The following is a 12,500-nucleotide window of genomic DNA, read 5'->3' as shown; positions in this document are numbered from 1 at the left end:
GTCTGATGCTCTACCGACTGAGCTATCAGTGCTACACAGCCCTGTTACGTTTCATACAACAGAAATATCCCCACAAACCGCCGAGGAGAAGGCTGAAGGAAATTACAGCAGAGAGAGAAAAGGCCTTGGAAGGCACAATTGTCGGCACAGAAAACTAAGGCTAAAGGGCAAACGCTACACGTAGTCGGCAGGGTTCGAACCTGCGCGGGGAGACCCCAATGGATTTCAAGTCCATCGCCTTAACCTCTCGGCCACGACTACACCTATGACTAACTGCGGCCCTCCAGCTCCCTTGGCTGCAGGAGGGCAGCACAGGACGCCACCGAGCGTCAGACTCAAAATCCAGCTGAAGGATGAGCTGGCGAAAAGGAGCCCGACGTCCCCGTTGCTCGACGGCAAAAGGCTGCCGTGACCGGATTGCTGCGGCCACAACGCAGAGTACTAACCACTATACGATCACGGCGCGCCACTGGCCCACGCCTGCAAACAGGTCCAGCGGCGTGTTTGTCCGATGCAGAGGGTTGCGAAAAAGCATGCCAGGGACGTGAAAAAAAAAGGCACAGACGCTTCTCCTCAGCATGCAGGATTTCTAGACCCCAGTGGATTTCTAGTCCATCGCCTTAACCACTCGGCCACGACTACAGGGACCTGCACGCCCTCTGCCCTGTTCTCGCAACACTGGCGCCTGGCGCACTTGCACCTAGCCAGCTCAGTCACCCAGCCGAGACTGCAAGCTAGCCCGGCAGCAGACAAAACAGCGGTCCCAACCAGGAAGCCAGGTCTCATCCTGTGGTTTTTAGTACTGACCCTTTGGACCCACAGCACTGCAAGTTTCCTAGGTCTCTTACCTGACTCACTCAGTTCACTTCATGAGCGCTCTTTCCTAACGAGCTGACCATCAGACTCAGGTGTGCCAAGCAAGGAGATGCACAAAACCCAAGGCGCTGTGGGTCCCCTGTGGAGGAACTAACAACGCCCAGTAGTGAGTCAGCGATAGAGCTGGACCGCGTGACAGCAAGCTGAGGCCGCCAACAATGTGACAGCTGTTCGCCCGAACAGGGACTTGAACCCTGGACCTCAGATTAAAAGTCTGATGCTCTACCGACTGAGCTATCCGGCTCTTGTGCCACCCAGCCCTGTTACGCTTCATACAACAGAAATATCCCCACAAACCGCCGAGGAGAAGGCTGAAGGAAATTACAGCAGAGAGAAAAGGCCTTGAAGGCACAATTGTCGGCACAGAAAACTAAGGCTAAAGGGCAACGCTACACGTAGTCGGCAGGGTTCGAACCTGCGCTGGGAGACCCCAATGGATTTCAAGTCCATCGCCTTAACCACTGGCCACGACTACACCTATGACTAACTGCGGCCCTCCAGCTCCCTTGGCTGCAGGAGGGCAGCACAGGACGCCACCGGCGTCAGACTCAAAATCCAGCTGAAGGATGAGCTGGCGAAAAGGAGCCCGACGCCCCGCTGCTCGACAGCAAAAGGCTGCCGTGACCGGATTGCTGCGGCCACAACGCAGAGTACTAACCACTATACGATCACGGCGCGCCACTGGCCCACGTCTGCAAACAGGTCCAGCGGCGTGTTTGTCCGATGCAGAGGGTTGCGAAAAAGCATGCCAGGGACGTGAAAAAAAGGCACAGACGCTTCTCCTCAGCATGCAGGATTTCTAGACCCCAGTGGATTTCTAGTACATCGCCTTAACCACCGGTTCGTGTTTTTAATGTGCCGTGTTTTGGAAAAGTTACTTTAAAAGCCTGTCGAGTGAACGCCCGTATGTGTGTCCGCTGTTTCAGGAATACTGTAATATTATATGCCGCCCCGCTGCTCGACGCAAAAGCTGCCGTGACCCGGATTCGAACCGGGGTTGCTGCGCCACAACGCAGAGTACTAACCACTATACGATCACGGCGTGCCACTGGCCCACGCCTGCAAACAGGTCCAGCGGCGTGTTTGTCCGGTGCAGAGGGGAGCGCACAAGCGGCGAGGGACGTGCAAAAAGAAGCACGGCCACTTCTCCTCGGCGTGCAGGAGGGCTGGCGAACAACGTAGTCGGCAGGATTCGAACCCGCGCTGGGAGACCCCAATGGATTTCTAGTCCATCGCCTTAACCTCTCGGCCACGACTACACCTATGACTAACTGCGGCCCTCCAGCTCCCTTGGCTGCAGGAGGGCAGCACAGGGCGCCACCGGCGTCAGACTCAAAATCCAGCTGAAGGATGAGCTGGCGAAAAGGAGCCCGACGTCCCGTTGCTCGACGCAAAAGCTGCCGTGACCGGATTCGAACCGGGGTTGCTGCGCCACAACGCAGAGTACTAACCACTATCGATCACGGCGTGCCACTGGCCCACGTCTGCAAACAGGTCCAGCGGCGTGTTTGTCCGATGCAGAGGGTTGCGAAAAAGCATGCCAGGGACGTGAAAAAAAGGCACAGGCGCTTCTCCTCAGCATGCAGGATTTCTAGACCCCAGTGGATTTCTAGTACATCGCCTTAACCTCTCGGCCACGACTACAGGGACCTGCACGTCCTCTGCCCTGTTCTCGTGCAACACTGGCGCCTGACGCACTTGCACCCTAGCCAGCTCAGTCACCCAGCCGAGACTGCAAGCTAGCCCGGCAGCAGACAAAACAGCGGTCCCAACCAGGAAGCCAGGTCTCATCCTGTGGTTTTTAGTACTGACCCTTTGGACCCACAGCACTGCAAGTTTCCTAGGTCTCTTACCTGACTCACTCAGTTCACTTCATGGCGCTCTTTCCTAACGAGCTGACCATCAGACTCAGGTGTGCCAAGCAAGGGAGATGCACAAAACCCAAGGCGCTGTGGGTCCCCTGTGGAGGAACCAACAACGCCCAGTAGTGAGTCAGCGATAGAGCTGGACGGCGTGACAGCAAGCTGAGGCCGCCAACAATGTGACAGCTGTTCGCCCGAACAGGGACTTGAACCCTGGACCCTCAGATTAAAAGTCTGATGCTCTACCGACTGAGCTATCCGGCTCTTGTGCCACCCAGCCCTGTTACGCTTCATACAACAGAAATATCCCCACAAACCGCCGAGGAGAAGGCTGAAGGAAATTACAGCAGAGAGAAAAGGCCTTGAAGGCACAATTGTCGGCACAGAAAACTAAGGCTAAAGGGCAACGCTACACGTAGTCGGCAGGATTCGAACCTGCGCTGGGAGACCCCAATGGATTTCAAGTCCATCGCCTTAACCACTGGCCACGACTACACCTATGACTAACTGCGGCCCTCCAGCTCCCTTGGCTGCAGGAGGGCAGCACAGGGCGCCACCGGCGTCAGACTCAAAATCCAGCTGAAGGATGAGCTGGCGAAAAGGAGCCCGACGCCCCGCTGCTCGACAGCAAAAGGCTGCCGTGACCGGTTCGAACCGGGGTTGCTGCGGCCACAACGCAGAGTACTAACCACTATCGATCACGGCGTGCCACTGGCCCACGCCTGCAAACAGGTCCAGCGGCGTGTTTGTCCGGTGCAGAGGGGCGCACAAGCGTGCGAGGGACGTGCAAAAAGAAGCACGCCACTTCTCCTCGGCGTGCAGGAGGGCTGGCGAACAACGTGGTCGGCAGGATTCGAACCTGCGCGGGAGACCCCAATGGATTTCAAGTCCATCGCCTTAACCACTGGCCACGACTACACCTATGACTAACTGCGGCCCTCCAGCTCCCTTGGCTGCAGGAGGGCAGCACAGGACGCCACCGGCGTCAGACTCAAAATCCAGCTGAAGGATGAGCTGGCGAAAAGGAGCCCGGCGTCCCGTTGCTCGGCGCAAAAAGCTGCCGTGACCGGATTCGAACCGGGGTTGCTGCGCCACAAGGCAGAGTGCTAACCACTATGCGATCAAGGTGCGCCACTGTCCCACGGTTGCTAAAAGGGCCAGCGGCGTGTTTGTCCGATGCAGAGAGGGTTGCGAAAAAGCATGCCAGGGACGTGAAAAAAAAAAGGCACAGACGCTTCTCCTCAGCATGCAGGATTTCTAGACCCCAGTGGATTTCTAGTACATCGCCTTAACCACTCGGTTCGTGTTTTTAATGTGCCGTGTTTTGGAAAAGTTACTTTTAAAAAGCCTGTCGAGTGAACGCCCGGTATGTGTGTCCGCGTTGCTTCAGGAATACTGTAATATTATATGCCGTCCCGTTGCTCGACGCAAAAGCTGCCGTGACCCGGATTCGAACCGGGGTTGCTGCGCCACAACGCAGAGTACTAACCACTATACGATCACGGCGTGCCACTGGCCCACGTCTGCAAACAGGTCCAGCGGCGTGTTTGTCCGGTGCAGAGGGGGAGCGCACAAGCGTGCGAGGGACGTGCAAAAAAGAAGCACGGCCACTTCTCCTCGGCGTGCAGGAGGGCTGGCGAACAACGAGTCGGCAGGATTCGAACCCGCGCTGGGAGACCCCAATGGATTTCTAGTCCATCGCCTTAACCACTCGGCCACGACTACAGGGACCTGCACGCCCTCTGCCCTGTTCTCGCAACACTGGCGCCTGACGACTTGCACCCTAGCCAGCTCAGTCACCCAGCCGAGACTGCAAGCTAGCCCGGCAGCAGACAAAACAGCGGTCCCAACCAGGAAGCCAGGTCTCATCCTGTGGTTTTTAGTACTGACCCTTTGGACCCACAGCACTGCAAGTTTCCTAGGTCTCTTACCTGACTCACTCAGTTCACTTCATGAGCTCTTTCCTAACGAGCTGACCATCAGACTCAGGTGTGCCAAGCAAGGAGATGCACAAAACCCAAGGCGCTGTGGGTCCCCTGTGGAGGAACTAACAACGCCCAGTAGTGAGTCAGCGATAGAGCTGGACCGGCGTGACAGCAAGCTGAGGCCGCCAACAATGTGACAGCTGTTCGCCCGAACAGGGACTTGAACCCTGGACCCTCAGATTAAAAGTCTGATGCTCTACCGACTGAGCTATCCGGCTCTTGTGCCACCCAGCCCTGTTACGCTTCATACAACAGAAATATCCCCACAAACCGCCGAGGAGAAGGCTGAAGGAAATTACAGCAGAGAGAAAAGGCCTTGAAGGCACAATTGTCGGCACAGAAAACTAAGGCTAAAGGGCAACGCTACACGTAGTCGGCAGGATTCGAACCCGCGCTGGGAGACCCCAATGGATTTCAAGTCCATCGCCTTAACCACCGGTTCGTGTTTTTAATGTGCCGTGTTTTGGAAAAGTTACTTTTAAAAAGCCTGTCGAGTGAACGCCCGTATGTGTGTCCGCTGTTTCAGGAATACTGTAATATTATATGCCGCCCCGCTGCTCGACAGCAAAAGGCTGCCGTGACCGGTTCGAACCGGGGTTGCTGCGGCCACAACGCAGAGTACTAACCACTATCACGATCACGGCGTGCCACTGGCCCACGCCTGCAAACAGGTCCAGCGGCGTGTTTGTCCGATGCAGAGGGTTGCGAAAAAGCATGCCAGGGACGTGAAAAAAAGGCACAGGCGCTTCTCCTCAGCATGCAGGATTTCTAGACCCCAGTGGATTTCTAGTACATCGCCTTAACCACTCGGCCACGACTACACCTATGACTAACTGCGGCCCTCCAGCTCCCTTGGCTGCAGGAGGGCAGCACAGGACGCCACCGAGCGTCAGACTCAAAATCCAGCTGAAGGATGAGCTGGCGAAAAGGAGCCCGGCGTCCCGTTGCTCGACAGCAAAAGGCTGCCGTGACCCGGATTGCTGCGGCCACAAGGCAGAGTGCTAACCACTATGCGATCAAGGTGCGCCACTGTCCCACGGCTGCTAAAAGGGCCAGCGGCGTGTTTGTCCGATGCAGAGAGGGTTGCGAAAAAGCATGCCAGGGACGTGAAAAAAAAAAGGCACAGACGCTTCTCCTCAGCATGCAGGATTTCTAGACCCCAGTGGATTTCTAGTACATCGCCTTAACCACTCGGTTCGTGTTTTTAATGTGCCGTGTTTTGGAAAAGTTACTTTTAAAAGCCTGTCGAGTGAACGCCCGTATGTGTGTCCGCGTTGCTTCAGGAATACTGTAATATTATATGCCGCCCCGCTGCTCGACGCAAAAGCTGCCGTGACCCGGATTCGAACCGGGGTTGCTGCGCCACAACGCAGAGTACTAACCACTATACGATCACGGCGCGCCACTGGCCCACGTCTGCAAACAGGTCCAGCGGCGTGTTTGTCCGGTGCAGAGGGGGAGCGCACAAGCGTGCGAGGGACGTGCAAAAAAGAAGCACGGCCACTTCTCCTCGGCGTGCAGGAGGGCTGGCGAACAACGAGTCGGCAGGATTCGAACCCGCGCTGGGAGACCCCAATGGATTTCTAGTCCATCGCCTTAACCACTCGGCCACGACTACAGGGACCTGCACGCCCTCTGCCCTGTTCTCGCAACACTGGCGCCTGACGACTTGCACCCTAGCCAGCTCAGTCACCCAGCCGAGACTGCAAGCTAGCCCGGCAGCAGACAAAACAGCGGTCCCAACCAGGAAGCCAGGTCTCATCCTGTGGTTTTTAGTACTGACCCTTTGGACCCACAGCACTGCAAGTTTCCTAGGTCTCTCTTACCTGACTCACTCAGTTCACTTCATGAGCTCTTTCCTAACGAGCTGACCATCAGACTCAGGTGTGCCAAGCAAGGGAGATGCACAAAACCCAAGGCGCTGTGGGTCCCCTGTGGAGGAACTAACAACGCCCAGTAGTGAGTCAGCGATAGAGCTGGACCGGCGTGACAGCAAGCTGAGGCCGCCAACAATGTGACAGCTGTTCGCCCGAACAGGGACTTGAACCCTGGACCCTCAGATTAAAAGTCTGATGCTCTACCGACTGAGCTATCCGGCTCTTGTGCCACCCAGCCCTGTTACGCTTCATACAACAGAAATATCCCCACAAACCGCCGAGGAGAAGGCTGAAGGAAATTACAGCAGAGAGAGAAAAGGCCTTGGAAGGCACAATTGTCGGCACAGAAAACTAAGGCTAAAGGGCAAACGCTACACGTAGTCGGCAGGGTTCGAACCTGCGCGGGGAGACCCCAATGGATTTCAAGTCCATCGCCTTAACCTCTCGGCCACGACTACACCTATGACTAACTGCGGCCCTCCAGCTCCCTTGGCTGCAGGAGGGCAGCACAGGACGCCACCGAGGCCAGACTCAAAATCCAGCTGAAGGATGAGCTGGCGAAAAGGAGCCCGACGTCCCCGCTGCTCGACAGCAAAAGGCTGCCGTGACCCGGATTGCTGCGGCCACAAGGCAGAGTGCTAACCACTATGCGATCAAGGTGCGCCACTGTCCCACGGCTGCTAAAAGGGCCAGCGGCGTGTTTGTCCGATGCAGAGAGGGTTGCGAAAAAGCATGCCAGGGACGTGAAAAAAAAAAGGCACAGACGCTTCTCCTCAGCATGCAGGATTTCTAGACCCCAGTGGATTTCTAGTACATCGCCTTAACCACTCGGTTCGTGTTTTTAATGTGCCGTGTTTTGGAAAAGTTACTTTTAAAAAGCCTGTCGAGTGAACGCTTCCGGTATGTGTGTCCGCGTTGCTTCAGGAATACTGTAATATTATATGCCGTCCCCGTTGCTCGACGCAAAAGCTGCCGTGACCCGGATTCGAACCGGGGTTGCTGCGCCACAACGCAGAGTACTAACCACTATACGATCACGGCGTGCCACTGGCCCACGTCTGCAAACAGGTCCAGCGGCGTGTTTGTCCGGTGCAGAGGGGGAGCGCACAAGCGTGCGAGGGACGTGCAAAAAAGAAGCACGGCCACTTCTCCTCGGCGTGCAGGAGGGCTGGCGAACAACGAGTCGGCAGGATTCGAACCCGCGCTGGGAGACCCCAATGGATTTCTAGTCCATCGCCTTAACCACTCGGCCACGACTACAGGGACCTGCACGCCCTCTGCCCTGTTCTCGCAACACTGGCGCCTGACGACTTGCACCCTAGCCAGCTCAGTCACCCAGCCGAGACTGCAAGCTAGCCCGGCAGCAGACAAAACAGCGGTCCCAACCAGGAAGCCAGGTCTCATCCTGTGGTTTTTTAGTACTGACCCTTTGGACCCACAGCACTGCAAGTTTCCTAGGTCTCTCTTACCTGACTCACTCAGTTCACTTCATGAGCGCTCTTTCCTAACGAGCTGACCATCAGACTCAGGTGTGCCAAGCAAGGGAGATGCACAAAAACCCAAGGCGCTGTGGGTCCCCCTGTGGAGGAACTAACAACGCCCAGTAGTGAGTCAGCGATAGAGCTGGACCGCGTGACAGCAAGCTGAGGCCGCCAACAATGTGACAGCTGTTCGCCCGAACAGGGACTTGAACCCTGGACCCTCAGATTAAAAGTCTGATGCTCTACCGACTGAGCTATCCGGGCTCTTGTGCCACCCAGCCCTGTTACGTTTCATACAACAGAAATATCCCCACAAACCGCCGAGGAGAAGGCTGAAGGAAATTACAGCAGAGAGAGAAAAGGCCTTGAAGGCACAATTGTCGGCACAGAAAACTAAGGCTAAAGGGCAACGCTACACGTAGTCGGCAGGGTTCGAACCCGCGCTGGGAGACCCCAATGGATTTCAAGTCCATCGCCTTAACCTCTCGGCCACGACTACACCTATGACTAACTGCGGCCCTCCAGCTCCCTTGGCTGCAGGAGGGCAGCACAGGACGCCACCGAGCGTCAGACTCAAAATCCAGCTGAAGGATGAGCTGGCGAAAAGGAGCCCGACGTCCCCGTTGCTCGACAGCAAAAGGCTGCCGTGACCCGGATTGCTGCGCCACAAGGCAGAGTGCTAACCACTATGCGATCAAGGTGCGCCACTGTCCCACGGTTGCTAAAAGGGCCAGCGGCGTGTTTGTCCGATGCAGAGAGGGTTGCGAAAAAGCATGCCAGGGACGTGAAAAAAAAAAGGCACAGACGCTTCTCCTCAGCATGCAGGATTTCTAGACCCCAGTGGATTTCTAGTACATCGCCTTAACCACCGGTTCGTGTTTTTAATGTGCCGTGTTTTGGAAAAGTTACTTTTAAAAGCCTGTCGAGTGAACGCCCGGTATGTGTGTCCGCTGTTTCAGGAATACTGTAATATTATATGCCGTCCCGTTGCTCGGCGCAAAAAGCTGCCGTGACCGGATTGCTGCGCCACAACGCAGAGTACTAACCACTATCGATCACGGCGTGCCACTGGCCCACGCCTGCAAACAGGTCCAGCGGCGTGTTTGTCCGATGCAGAGGGTTGCGAAAAAGCATGCCAGGGACGTGAAAAAAAGGCACAGACGCTTCTCCTCAGCATGCAGGATTTCTAGACCCCAGTGGATTTCTAGTACATCGCCTTAACCTCTCGGCCACGACTACACCTATGACTAACTGCGGCCCTCCAGCTCCCTTGGCTGCAGGAGGGCAGCACAGGACGCCACCGAGCGTCAGACTCAAAATCCAGCTGAAGGATGAGCTGGCGAAAAGGAGCCCGGCGTCCCGTTGCTCGGCGCAAAAAGCTGCCGTGACCGGATTGCTGCGCCACAAGGCAGAGTGCTAACCACTATGCGATCAAGGTGCGCCACTGTCCCACGGCTGCTAAAAGGGCCAGCGGCGTGTTTGTCCGGTGCAGAGGGGAGCGCACAAGCGGCGAGGGACGTGCAAAAAGAAGCACGCCACTTCTCCTCGGCGTGCAGGAGGGCTGGCGAACAACGAGTCGGCAGGATTCGAACCTGCGCGGGAGACCCCAATGGATTTCTAGTCCATCGCCTTAACCACTCGGCCACGACTACAGGGACCTGCACGCCCTCTGCCCTGTTCTCGCAACACTGGCGCCTGACGACTTGCACCCTAGCCAGCTCAGTCACCCAGCCGAGACTGCAAGCTAGCCCGGCAGCAGACAAAACAGCGGTCCCAACCAGGAAGCCAGGTCTCATCCTGTGGTTTTTAGTACTGACCCTTTGGACCCACAGCACTGCAAGTTTCCTAGGTCTCTCTTACCTGACTCACTCAGTTCACTTCATGAGCGCTCTTTCCTAACGAGCTGACCATCAGACTCAGGTGTGCCAAGCAAGGGAGATGCACAAAACCCAAGGCGCTGTGGGTCCCCTGTGGAGGAACTAACAACGCCCAGTAGTGAGTCAGCGATAGAGCTGGACCGGCGTGACAGCAAGCTGAGGCCGCCAACAATGTGACAGCTGTTCGCCCGAACAGGGACTTGAACCCTGGACCCTCAGATTAAAAGTCTGATGCTCTACCGACTGAGCTATCCGGCTCTTGTGCCACCCAGCCCTGTTACGCTTCATACAACAGAAATATCCCCACAAACCGCCGAGGAGAAGGCTGAAGGAAATTACAGCAGAGAGAGAAAAGGCCTTGAAGGCACAATTGTCGGCACAGAAAACTAAGGCTAAAGGGCAACGCTACACGTAGTCGGCAGGGTTCGAACCCGCGCTGGGAGACCCCAATGGATTTCAAGTCCATCGCCTTAACCTCTCGGCCACGACTACACCTATGACTAACTGCGGCCCTCCAGCTCCCTTGGCTGCAGGAGGGCAGCACAGGACGCCACCGAGCTCAAAACCGAGCTCAAAATCCAGCTGAAGGATGAGCTGGCGAAAAGGAGCCCGACGTCCCCGTTGCTCGACAGCAAAAGGCTGCCGTGACCCGGATTGCTGCGGCCACAAGGCAGAGTGCTAACCACTATGCGATCAAGGTGCGCCACTGTCCCACGGCTGCTAAAAGGGCCAGCGGCGTGTTTGTCCGATGCAGAGAGGGTTGCGAAAAAGCATGCCAGGGACGTGAAAAAAAAAAGGCACAGACGCTTCTCCTCAGCATGCAGGATTTCTAGACCCCAGTGGATTTCTAGTACATCGCCTTAACCACTCGGTTCGTGTTTTTAATGTGCCGTGTTTTGGAAAAGTTACTTTTAAAAGCCTGTCGAGTGAACGCCCGGTATGTGTGTCGCGTTGCTTCAGGAATACTGTAATATTATATGCCGTCCCGTTGCTCGACGCAAAAGCTGCCGTGACCGGATTGCTGCGCCACAACGCAGAGTACTAACCACTATCGATCACGGCGTGCCACTGGCCCACGCCTGCAAACAGGTCCAGCGGCGTGTTTGTCCGATGCAGAGGGTTGCGAAAAAGCATGCCAGGGACGTGAAAAAAAGGCACAGGCGCTTCTCCTCAGCATGCAGGATTTCTAGACCCCAGTGGATTTCTAGTACATCGCCTTAACCACTCGGCCACGACTACACCTATGACTAACTGCGGCCCTCCAGCTCCCTTGGCTGCAGGAGGGCAGCACAGGACGCCACCGAGCGTCAGACTCAAAATCCAGCTGAAGGATGAGCTGGCGAAAAGGAGCCCGGCGTCCCGTTGCTCGACAGCAAAAGGCTGCCGTGACCCGGATTGCTGCGCCACAAGGCAGAGTGCTAACCACTATGCGATCAAGGTGCGCCACTGTCCCACGGCTGCTAAAAGGGCCAGCGGCGTGTTTGTCCGGTGCAGAGGGGAGCGCACAAGCGTGCGAGGGACGTGCAAAAAGAAGCACGCCACTTCTCCTCGGCGTGCAGGAGGGCTGGCGAACAACGAGTCGGCAGGATTCGAACCCGCGCTGGGAGACCCCAATGGATTTCTAGTCCATCGCCTTAACCACTCGGCCACGACTACAGGGACCTGCACGCCCTCTGCCCTGTTCTCGTGCAACACTGGCGCCTGACGACTTGCACCCTAGCCAGCTCAGTCACCCAGCCGAGACTGCAAGCTAGCCCGGCAGCAGACAAAACAGCGGTCCCAACCAGGAAGCCAGGTCTCATCCTGTGGTTTTTAGTACTGACCCTTTGGACCCACAGCACTGCAAGTTTCCTAGGTCTCTCTTACCTGACTCACTCAGTTCACTTCATGAGCTCTTTCCTAACGAGCTGACCATCAGACTCAGGTGTGCCAAGCAAGGGAGATGCACAAAACCCAAGGCGCTGTGGGTCCCCTGTGGAGGAACTAACAACGCCCAGTAGTGAGTCAGCGATAGAGCTGGACCGCGTGACAGCAAGCTGAGGCCGCCAACAATGTGACAGCTGTTCGCCCGAACAGGGACTTGAACCCTGGACCCTCAGATTAAAAGTCTGATGCTCTACCGACTGAGCTATCCGGCTCTTGTGCCACCCAGCCCTGTTACGCTTCATACAACAGAAATATCCCCACAAACCGCCGAGGAGAAGGCTGAAGGAAATTACAGCAGAGAGAGAAAAGGCCTTGAAGGCACAATTGTCGGCACAGAAAACTAAGGCTAAAGGGCAAACGCTACACGTAGTCGGCAGGGTTCGAACCTGCGCGGGGAGACCCCAATGGATTTCAAGTCCATCGCCTTAACCTCTCGGCCACGACTACACCTATGACTAACTGCGGCCCTCCAGCTCCCTTGGCTGCAGGAGGGCAGCACAGGACGCCACCGAGCGTCAGACTCAAAATCCAGCTGAAGGATGAGCTGGCGAAAAGGAGCCCGACGTCCCCGTTGCTCGACAGCAAAAGGCTGCCGTGACCCGGATTGCTGCGCCAC

At 56.4% G+C, this 12,500-nt stretch overlaps 22 non-coding genes across 22 annotated transcripts in view; all 22 read right to left on the bottom strand.

Annotated features, from left to right (window-relative positions):
- trnak-uuu (transfer RNA lysine (anticodon UUU)) overlaps positions 1 to 32 on the bottom strand; it is a 73-nt gene extending 41 nt beyond the window's left edge. The window contains exon 1 of the tRNA in view: positions 1 to 32. This exon is cut by the window's left edge and continues 41 nt beyond it. This is a non-coding gene — a tRNA (tRNA-Lys).
- Positions 33 to 179: 147 nt separating this feature from the next.
- On the bottom strand, positions 180 to 261 carry trnas-uga (transfer RNA serine (anticodon UGA)). The gene has a single exon. It is a non-coding gene; the product is annotated as a tRNA-Ser (tRNA).
- Positions 262 to 1,048: 787 nt separating this feature from the next.
- Positions 1,049 to 1,120, bottom strand: trnak-uuu (transfer RNA lysine (anticodon UUU)). Its single transcript has one exon. It is a non-coding gene; the product is annotated as a tRNA-Lys (tRNA).
- A 150-nt stretch (positions 1,121 to 1,270) lies between these two features.
- Positions 1,271 to 1,351, bottom strand: trnas-uga (transfer RNA serine (anticodon UGA)). The gene has a single exon. It is a non-coding gene; the product is annotated as a tRNA-Ser (tRNA).
- Positions 1,352 to 2,053: 702 nt separating this feature from the next.
- On the bottom strand, positions 2,054 to 2,135 carry trnas-aga (transfer RNA serine (anticodon AGA)). Its single transcript has one exon. It is a non-coding gene; the product is annotated as a tRNA-Ser (tRNA).
- A 794-nt stretch (positions 2,136 to 2,929) lies between these two features.
- On the bottom strand, positions 2,930 to 3,002 carry trnak-uuu (transfer RNA lysine (anticodon UUU)). The gene has a single exon. It is a non-coding gene; the product is annotated as a tRNA-Lys (tRNA).
- A 150-nt stretch (positions 3,003 to 3,152) lies between these two features.
- On the bottom strand, positions 3,153 to 3,233 carry trnas-uga (transfer RNA serine (anticodon UGA)). The gene has a single exon. It is a non-coding gene; the product is annotated as a tRNA-Ser (tRNA).
- Positions 3,234 to 3,576: 343 nt separating this feature from the next.
- Positions 3,577 to 3,656, bottom strand: trnas-uga (transfer RNA serine (anticodon UGA)). Its single transcript has one exon. It is a non-coding gene; the product is annotated as a tRNA-Ser (tRNA).
- A 724-nt stretch (positions 3,657 to 4,380) lies between these two features.
- trnas-aga (transfer RNA serine (anticodon AGA)) lies at positions 4,381 to 4,463 on the bottom strand. The gene has a single exon. It is a non-coding gene; the product is annotated as a tRNA-Ser (tRNA).
- Positions 4,464 to 4,868: 405 nt separating this feature from the next.
- Positions 4,869 to 4,941, bottom strand: trnak-uuu (transfer RNA lysine (anticodon UUU)). Its single transcript has one exon. It is a non-coding gene; the product is annotated as a tRNA-Lys (tRNA).
- Positions 4,942 to 6,258: 1,317 nt separating this feature from the next.
- On the bottom strand, positions 6,259 to 6,341 carry trnas-aga (transfer RNA serine (anticodon AGA)). The gene has a single exon. It is a non-coding gene; the product is annotated as a tRNA-Ser (tRNA).
- Positions 6,342 to 6,749: 408 nt separating this feature from the next.
- trnak-uuu (transfer RNA lysine (anticodon UUU)) lies at positions 6,750 to 6,822 on the bottom strand. Its single transcript has one exon. It is a non-coding gene; the product is annotated as a tRNA-Lys (tRNA).
- A 154-nt stretch (positions 6,823 to 6,976) lies between these two features.
- trnas-uga (transfer RNA serine (anticodon UGA)) lies at positions 6,977 to 7,058 on the bottom strand. Its single transcript has one exon. It is a non-coding gene; the product is annotated as a tRNA-Ser (tRNA).
- A 719-nt stretch (positions 7,059 to 7,777) lies between these two features.
- On the bottom strand, positions 7,778 to 7,860 carry trnas-aga (transfer RNA serine (anticodon AGA)). The gene has a single exon. It is a non-coding gene; the product is annotated as a tRNA-Ser (tRNA).
- A 412-nt stretch (positions 7,861 to 8,272) lies between these two features.
- Positions 8,273 to 8,345, bottom strand: trnak-uuu (transfer RNA lysine (anticodon UUU)). The gene has a single exon. It is a non-coding gene; the product is annotated as a tRNA-Lys (tRNA).
- A 153-nt stretch (positions 8,346 to 8,498) lies between these two features.
- trnas-uga (transfer RNA serine (anticodon UGA)) lies at positions 8,499 to 8,580 on the bottom strand. The gene has a single exon. It is a non-coding gene; the product is annotated as a tRNA-Ser (tRNA).
- Positions 8,581 to 9,651: 1,071 nt separating this feature from the next.
- Positions 9,652 to 9,733, bottom strand: trnas-aga (transfer RNA serine (anticodon AGA)). Its single transcript has one exon. It is a non-coding gene; the product is annotated as a tRNA-Ser (tRNA).
- A 410-nt stretch (positions 9,734 to 10,143) lies between these two features.
- trnak-uuu (transfer RNA lysine (anticodon UUU)) lies at positions 10,144 to 10,216 on the bottom strand. The gene has a single exon. It is a non-coding gene; the product is annotated as a tRNA-Lys (tRNA).
- A 152-nt stretch (positions 10,217 to 10,368) lies between these two features.
- trnas-uga (transfer RNA serine (anticodon UGA)) lies at positions 10,369 to 10,450 on the bottom strand. The gene has a single exon. It is a non-coding gene; the product is annotated as a tRNA-Ser (tRNA).
- A 1,081-nt stretch (positions 10,451 to 11,531) lies between these two features.
- trnas-aga (transfer RNA serine (anticodon AGA)) lies at positions 11,532 to 11,614 on the bottom strand. Its single transcript has one exon. It is a non-coding gene; the product is annotated as a tRNA-Ser (tRNA).
- A 409-nt stretch (positions 11,615 to 12,023) lies between these two features.
- Positions 12,024 to 12,096, bottom strand: trnak-uuu (transfer RNA lysine (anticodon UUU)). The gene has a single exon. It is a non-coding gene; the product is annotated as a tRNA-Lys (tRNA).
- A 153-nt stretch (positions 12,097 to 12,249) lies between these two features.
- Positions 12,250 to 12,331, bottom strand: trnas-uga (transfer RNA serine (anticodon UGA)). The gene has a single exon. It is a non-coding gene; the product is annotated as a tRNA-Ser (tRNA).
- Positions 12,332 to 12,500: the final 169 nt, after the last annotated feature.

The sequence above is a fragment of the Onychostoma macrolepis genome, unplaced genomic scaffold, assembly GCF_012432095.1.
Source record: "Onychostoma macrolepis isolate SWU-2019 unplaced genomic scaffold, ASM1243209v1 Scaffold23, whole genome shotgun sequence".
NCBI classification, from domain to species: domain Eukaryota; kingdom Metazoa; phylum Chordata; class Actinopteri; order Cypriniformes; family Cyprinidae; genus Onychostoma; species Onychostoma macrolepis.
The sequence above is the reverse complement of the archived record's forward strand: the minus strand, read 5'-3'. Positions and strand labels throughout refer to the sequence as shown.